The following is an 8,372-nucleotide window of genomic DNA, read 5'->3' as shown; positions in this document are numbered from 1 at the left end:
GTTGAGAGTTGCTTTTGGGGCAAATTAAACCAGTAACATTTTAAACTCTTCCTCCATACTAAAGGGATTGAATAAATTGGCCACTTTGGTGCACCTGTGTCCTGCGAATTGTCCAATTGGAGATGGAGGTTTAGAAAGTGAGTTTCAGTCTTGTTTAAGTCTCTTCCCATCAGACTGGTCTCGTGATTTCCTACACACCATGTTACTTCCTGTCTACCTTTCCTTGGTGTTGTTCATGCCTGGATTGTCTCCTGTACCTGCTCAAACCTTGGTCCGTTCTCATTTGTACCATGGAAGTTTGTCATGCTGGATACTGTCAGAACTCATTTTACTTAAGTTTGCGTTAAGGTGCAAAGCACATGTTTTGTATATTTTCTGTTTTTTGTGTTTGTCTATATTTTATGGTTTCACTTCAAGAAATATTATGGGAAGGGAAATAGCAAGATGTAAAGAGCAAAAAAGTCATCATTCTCTTGTTAGAACATCTATCTGCAATCATAATTATGATGCACTGTGGTATGTGTTAACATAGTAAATACATGTAACGTCCCGTAGGAGCAGCAAACTCAGTGGTGTTGGTGAGGGGTGTGTCACGGAAGTAATCACAAAGCAGGTGACTGTTGGTTGGGGTCCTGAAACATTAGTGTGCCTTCCCTGTGTCCGGTAGTGGTCTGGAGGGGTCAGGAAGCCTGCCTTTGAATTTGAGGGAACAGAGGGTTTGAGGTCCTCTCTCTTCTATTGCTCTAGTACACTGCATAGCAGCAGTATACTGGGTTTATAGTTGACGTTTAAATCACTGATTGATCATTAAGATTGGGATGTATCTTTGGAAATGAAAATAGGAAGAATTGTATGCTTTTTCTTTTTTTTCTTTTTTTTCCTATATCTGAAAAGGTATGTAGTACTTTGCTGAGTGGTTGGGAATCAAGTTTGCAGTATTCAGCGTATTCAGTTTTAGTATCTAAATAGAATTAAACTGTTGCTGTAAACTGGAATAGCACTTTGTTACTGACAAGTTTTAGAATGCATCTGTTCGTCAATTGCCTGTTTGGGAAGATTGTAGTTAATGATTTTGAGAATGTGGCTATAAACTTGCAACTGACTCAAGAAAAGCAAATAAGTCAAGATGGACAAATGTATAGGCTCTTCATCTTATTGTGTGTGGGGTTTTTTTTTTTTTTTTCCTTTTAGTTATTTGTCAAGGTATAAAGAATTCTATCACACTTAAGACAAGTTAAGTAAACTTCACGGGGTGTATTCTGACATGGCATGGAGCAGATCCCATGGCCTAGATCTTAAAGGTGATTTTATGTTTAAACTTTCATGAAAACATATGTGATTGAAACACATTAATATATTGATACAGAGGGCAGTTAATTTTTGTCTTTGTGTGTGTGTGTGTGCGTGTGGTACTGTTGTGGCCTCTCCCATTGTGGAGCGCAGGCTCTGGACGCGCAGGCTCAGCGGCCATGGCTCACGGGCCTAGCCGCTCCGCGGCATGTGGGATCTTCCCGGACCGGGGCATGAACCCATGTCCCTGCATTGGCAGGCGGACTCTCAACCACTGCGCCACCAGGGAAGCCCTAATTTTTGTCTTTTGATACATGTGAGCACAGCTTTTATTTTGCAGAAAGAATATGACCAGTTTTCAGTTTGGGATTCTACCATTTAGTAAAGATAGTCCACTTAATTTTAGAAATAAGAGATTTAATATATAATACCTAATAATACTTTTATGTATGTTTTTTTACTGAAAACTTTTATTGTAATACTGTGAAGAAACTATGCCATTCTAGTCTTCAAGACTTAAATGAATCAAGTGTTTATTAGCTGTTGTAGTTTTTAAACTAATAAAAGTCAGTACATCAGCAATTTGTAAATACAGTTTTTAAAATAATGCCTTAACAACTTTACAGTGGTTATAATGACTGTATTTAGGCCTAAAGTTAGTTAATAATTTGACATGAAGGCTTTTTAATAGTTTGATGGTGCAGATCAGGGATAGGTAAACTCTGGCTGGTGGGCCAGATCCAGCCCGTCGCCTGGCTTTGTAAAGGAAGTTTTTCTGGAACATAGTCGCACCCATTGTTTACATGGTAGTTGTGGCTCCTTTCACCCTACACCAGTGGGGCAGAGTCGTTGCAACAGAAACTGTATAGCCCACAAATGTGGAAATGTTTAAATTTAGATTTTAAAAATTGAAAACTTCTTTGAGCCTATACAGGGCAAGTCCATTGACCCCTGAGGTAGAAAACAGTCAGGAACTTGGGTGCAGAAGCCAAATGGCCTAGGTTCAAATTCCCTTTCTCCCATTTCATAGCTCGTGACCATGGGCAAATCACTTAACCTCTATGCCTCATTATGAGGTTTAAATGCACTTATTTGTGTAAATAGTGCCTGGCGCATACTAAGCACTGTGTAAGTGATTGCTGTTGTTTCTGCTTGGAGCTTTAATAAGTTATTGTTAATAGAAAAATGACACTAATGATTTTCCTTTTAGAGTAACAAAGGCACTTTGAGTCTTTTACTTTTTCAGGAATGTAATAAGACTTTTTTCATTGACAGTCAGTGTTCCCTGTTACCAAAATTTACCTTATGAATATAAAGAACTGAATGTCTTCAAGACAGTACTTTTGCTTAAATGTCAAACCATTATTTTCCCAATGCACATCAGACTGGCTCTGCATAGTCCACGCCTCTAAAGCTTGTGTGCACGCCCTAGGTAGCATGTGAGATACATTTTGTAAATATAGTTTTTAAAATAATGCTTGAGACTTCCCTGGCGGTCCAGCAGTTAACACTATGTGCTCCCAATGTAGGGGGCTTGGGTTCGATCCCTGCTCAAGGAACTAGATCCCACGTGCCTGCCATAACTAAGAGCCCACATGCCACAACTAAAAGATCCGGCGTGCTGCAACTAAAGACCCGGCACAGCCAAACAAACAAACAAACAAATAAATAAATAAATCTTTATAAAAAAATAAGTAAAATAAAATAATGCCTTAGGAGTTAGGAAAAGAAAATATTAGAACATTTTTTACCTTTGTATTATTTTAAAAAATCTGTGTAGTTTATCATGTACATAAATTCTATGTATGGAACTTTGTGTATATAATTTGTTAATAAATAAGATGCATATTAAAAAGTTTTCTTATGGTTTGCCCAGTCAGGTGTTTGGAGGCCATTGGAGGACAGGATGATGAAATATAGGGCCTCAGCAAAGATAGAATTTAGAACCAATTCCCTGACTTAGAAGATAAGGAAAATAATTCATAGACTGTAATTGAGTTGTCCAACTTTACATAAGTGTTCAGAAACAGGAAATGCAGTGGCTAGAATCTAATCACTGACCGAGCAGAATCTGGGTCACTGGACTCGTAAACCAGAAGTGACTGTTGAATTTCTCAGGTTGATGCTCCTGGCATATATGCTTGATCTGTGTGTGTGTGTAAATCTCTGACATAAGAAGCCATACTCAGGCACACCCTGTTTCCTTATTCAAGCATCTTCATTTCATCCCATTAAATCTTTGAAGTATCAGACTACCAGAAGGCGTGAAGAAACCTGGGCTGAGAGTCTTCATTCCAGGAGACGTGATCTTGACTGCATGGCTGGTTTGAGGCGCATCACTCTGAACTGCAACACGCTCATTGGTGACCTGGGTGCAAGTGCTTTGGCAGAATCTCTTAGTGAGGATTTATGGCTTAGAGGGAAATTCTAAAATTGAAAATATTGAATGTTTAATATGAAATATGCTTAGCTTTTGGCATGATACTATTGTGATAGGATTTTTTAAAGCCACATTGTACTGATAGCTTTTATTTTGCTTTTCAACTTTCTCTAAGAGTTGCATATATCCTTTACAGAAAATACAGAGTAACAAGAGAACAATTACCTATCATTTTAATACCCAGATATAATCACTGTTCATTTTGACGTATATACTTTCAGTCTTTTTTTTTCTACAAATATATATGTACACTTAGGGATTACAAAAATAGAATTGTAGTATACTTGCTATTTCATATTCCTGCTTTTTTCACTTAATGATGTATCATGTAGTATTGCGTCGTATTGATGTCCCATAGTTTAATCAATTCTTTGCAATTCTATTTAGACAGTTTGCTTTTCCCTGTCAGAAACAATGTGAATACGTTGTATATACATCTCTGTGTCCATCGGGATTACTTCTGTAGAATAAGGTACTACAAGTGGAATGACTAAGTGTGACCTATTTTTAAGACATTTGATACACATGGCCAAATTACCACCCAGAAAGGCTATGCCAATTTGTAGTCCACCCCAACAGTAGATGTGAAGCCTGCCTCTCACAAACGCTGGCCTGTAGCACTTGTAAAAAAACGTAAAACTACAAAAATGAGTACCTCTCCATTTTCTATGCAAGTGGGATTACTCCAAATTTTATAACTTTTTTCAATTAATTTAGTATGAGCATTTTAGCAAGTCAGTAAATTTGCATCTCCTACATCATTTTTTGTGATTGTTCAGTATTCCATTATATGAATATGCCACAGTGCACATAGCTTATCCATTCTTGTATATAAGCTTTGTCCAGTTTTTCAGTTACAAATAGTACTCTGATATATATCCTTACCTATATCTCTGACTGTTTCTTTTGGTTAAATTCTTAGAAAGAGAGTTGTTGGATCCAAAGGGTATAGACATTATTTAAAAGCTTTTCTTACAGAATCTTGGCTTCATCTGATAGGAGAATAACCACATTTTGTTTTATTTTGTATTCATTTGATTGACTGGTGAGGTTTACTGGCTGTTTGTATTAATTTGGCTATTTGGTTAATTATACCCTGTGTCCATTCTTCTGTAGTGAGAGTTTGTAAGGGTTGTATCATATCCTGTCAGATCCGTATGTCTGACTTGCTATTTCTGTGTGTCATGGGGGTGTTGAAAGACTCCAGTTATTTTAATGTGATGGTCCACACAACACTTAAACAAGACTCATGATAGTTTCCTTTCATGTAATATTTTTTAATCCCTGTGCTTTAGTGATGATCCCTTTGGTTTAAATGAGTAGGTTGTTCAGCCCCAGAACTACTAGAATTCATGATCAGTTTTTCTGGTTTTTGTCTGGCCTTTTACTGCGAGGGTTCTTGACCATCATACTTTCATGATAGGTTTTTAGTATGTATTCTCTATTCACACATTGTTGAAAGTTTTTATTATTTGTATCCTCTTAGACTTGTCTTTTTTTCCTCTAAAACTAACAGTTATTACATTTCTTCTATTTTGTTTTCCCCTTTGAACTAGTTTCAAGTGTGATTTGGAGCTGAAGATCATGATCAAAAGAATGCAGTGCATTTCTGAGCTCCACCAGGTTTTGCCTGTGAGGTTTACACGCCCCTGCCGCCCTTGCTAATTATGAACTGAGATTCATTTTGTGATGCTTTTTGCTCATAGGTTCTATACAGTTATTCTTCAGTTCTGTAATTGTAAAATACGTTGTCTGATTTATTGGTACTAAAGCCAGGGTTATCACTGCACATCCAAGAAGAGGTTTTTAAATTGGATTATGCATTATGTGTGTGCGTATATGTCTCTGTTTTTTTCCATACCCAAAATTACAAACCTGCCATGACTTGTCTTGTGCAGGACTCTTCCACACGTGAGAAAATGAGAGTTGTCTATATGTTAAATCTGTAGAGTTAGCAAGTGACCTTTTGTCTTTCATCGAAAGCACTTGATCTGCAGCAGTGCGGCCTCACCAGTGAAGGAGCAAAGGCTTTACTAAAGGCCCTTGAAACCAACAGAACTCTGCTCGTTCTGGATATAAGAAAAAATCTGCTTGTTGGTATGTGGTCACTTTTTTTAAATTGATGAACACATAGCAAAACAAAAAGAATTTGTTCAGGTATTGACAGTTTTTTAAAACTTAATGTGTTTAACTTTCCTCATCATATCCAGTTGGCCCTTGAACAACGTGGGGTTAGGGGTGTCGACCCCTACGCAGTTGAAGATCTGGGTATAAGTTTATAGTCAGTGGATCCACATCTGTGGATTCAACCAACCTTGGATCATGTAGGACGATAGTACGTATGTATTGAAAACTATGCGTGTGTCAGTGGACCCGCGAGGTTCAAACCCATGTTGTTCAAGCTTCAACTGTACTTTTCTAGTGTTGCACTTCCCTTATGTTTTTAGCAGCTAATGTACTAATTAAAGTGAATTATACTTGTAACTTTTTCTTATCTCGACTCTGAATAGAGGTGAACCTAGATACTAAGCCTGCTTCCACCAAGAGCATTCTTTCTTTCCTGTGCAACCTCTGAATTCTTGCCAGGAGTACTTTATTCATTGTCAGATTCACAAGTAATTTTGTAATCATCTTCTGTGTGCCAGATACGGGTTTAGGGACTAGGGATAAAGCAGTGAACCAGACAGACAAAAGTCTTGCCCTCATGGAGCTTACATTCTAGTGAAGGAGATCAGATAGAAATGAGTAAACAGATAAGTCATATAATTTTAGAGAGTAGGAAGTGCAGAAGTATCTTAATGTAAGGAGAGTGAGGGAGAGCAGGTAGGACTCCATTGGATAGGTTTGTTAGGGGACAGCTTCACTGGAGAAGTGGCATTTGAACGGAGACCTGAATGAAGAGAGGAGCAAGCCATGGAAGATGTGGAGTAAGCACATTCCAGGACAAGGAGGCAATGAGTATGTAGGCATGTAGGTGGGTGGAGTATTTAAGGAAAAGCAAGGAGGCCAATCTGGGCAGAGTACCGAGTGAAGAAGAGTGTGGTATGACATGAGGTCAAGGAGCTAGCCAGGGGTCTGCTCTTGTAAAGTCTTGAAGGCCAGAGTAAAGATGTGGATTATTCTAAATGAGTAGAGGGGTTTGAACTGGAAAAAGGCATGATCCAAATCGTATCTGAATAAGGTGACCTGGTATAGAGAAGGGACTTGGGAGGATAAAGAAGAGGAACAGGGGGCTTCCCTGGTGGCGCAGTGGTTGAGAATCCGCCTGCCGATGCAGGGGACGTGGGTTCGTGCCCCGGTCCGGGAAGATCCCACATGCCGCGGAGCGACTGGGCCCGTGAGCCATGGCCGCTGAGCCTGCGCGTCCGGAGCCTGTGCTCCGCAACGGGAGAGGCCACAACAGTGAGAGGCCCATGTACCGCAAAAAAAAAAAAAAAAAGAAAAGAAAAGGAACAGGGAAACCAGTTAGGAGACTATCACAGTGCTCCAAATAAGAGATGTTTATGGCCTAGGTTAGGTTGGAAGTTTGCAGCAAGTGAAAAGTGGTTGAATTCAGGTTGTGTTTTGAGGGTGTAGCTATCAAGACCTGCAGATAGATGTGAGGTATGAAGGAAATAGTAACAAGGAGACAAGTCGTTGATGATTATGTGTGCAACTGGGTAGTATCACTTAGAAGAAGGGGGCTGATTGGAGGAGCAGCTTTTGAGGGAATATCAGAACTTGGTTTGTTATCTTGGATGCCCTGGTTTGATATCTTAGATGCTCTTTAGGTATCTAAGGGTCTGGACGGTGCTCAGACTGTACTTTGTATCCAGAGGTATCCAAAGCCACTTTAGATGCAAAATGTTTAAAGTTGACCTTTGCTGCTGCCAAAATAGTAGCCACTGTGGGCAGTCTGCAAGATGGCATCTTAGGTTTCTGAGGAAGAAATTAGAATACACAAAGGGGGAAATAAGTGTATAATTATATAATGTAGATTTCATATTTAAATGTATGGGAAAAGCAATAATTAGTTGGCTTTGGGTTTTAAATGGAAGTAGCCACTCATTGGAAAATAATTACTCTGTAATTTCAATTCATTTTACTTTAGATCATTCTGTGATGAAAACAGTTACCAAACAAGTTCTCCAGATGGAAGGAGTGCCAAGTCAGAGGTATATAACATGTTTCAGTTCTCTCGGAAGAATTTCTCTTTAATGGCTTGGTTTTCTTTCTTTCTTAAAAGAAAATTATCAAGGTACTTTCTGCCATCTTAAAACTAAGATTTTAGTCAAATCAAATGGCTTTTCTGTTTTTGAAAATGTTGTGTGATGCTTTAATTTAGGTTCCCAGATATGCAGCTTGAAAACCTTTTAACTTTTTATTTTCTGTAACATATTATCGTTAGTCACAAATAGTCTCTTTTTTTTGGTGATAAGAATGAATAGCAGGAGCAGCATTTGTGAAACCAAATCTAATATGAAACTGACTCTTTCTTGTGAGTAAATTTGAATTTTGAAACAGCAAAACAATAAGGTTTAATAAAAAGCAAAATAAATTTATGTTTATGATCTGCCAATTTCCCAGAAAGAGTTTTGTGGTGACTTTAGTTATATACCAGATACATTAAAATCACCAGTGGACAACACATCTTTTATTCAGG

The 8,372-nt window shown here is 38.3% G+C and overlaps 1 pseudogene; it reads left to right on the top strand.

Moving 5' to 3' along the window:
- LOC132494203 (centrosomal protein of 78 kDa-like) overlaps nt 1–8,372 on the top strand; it is a 138,377-nt pseudogene that overhangs the window by 110,646 nt on the left and 19,359 nt on the right.

This window comes from Mesoplodon densirostris, chromosome 7 (assembly GCF_025265405.1).
Source record: "Mesoplodon densirostris isolate mMesDen1 chromosome 7, mMesDen1 primary haplotype, whole genome shotgun sequence".
Taxonomy (NCBI): domain Eukaryota; kingdom Metazoa; phylum Chordata; class Mammalia; order Artiodactyla; family Ziphiidae; genus Mesoplodon; species Mesoplodon densirostris.
The sequence above is the reverse complement of the archived record's forward strand: the minus strand, read 5'-3'. Positions and strand labels throughout refer to the sequence as shown.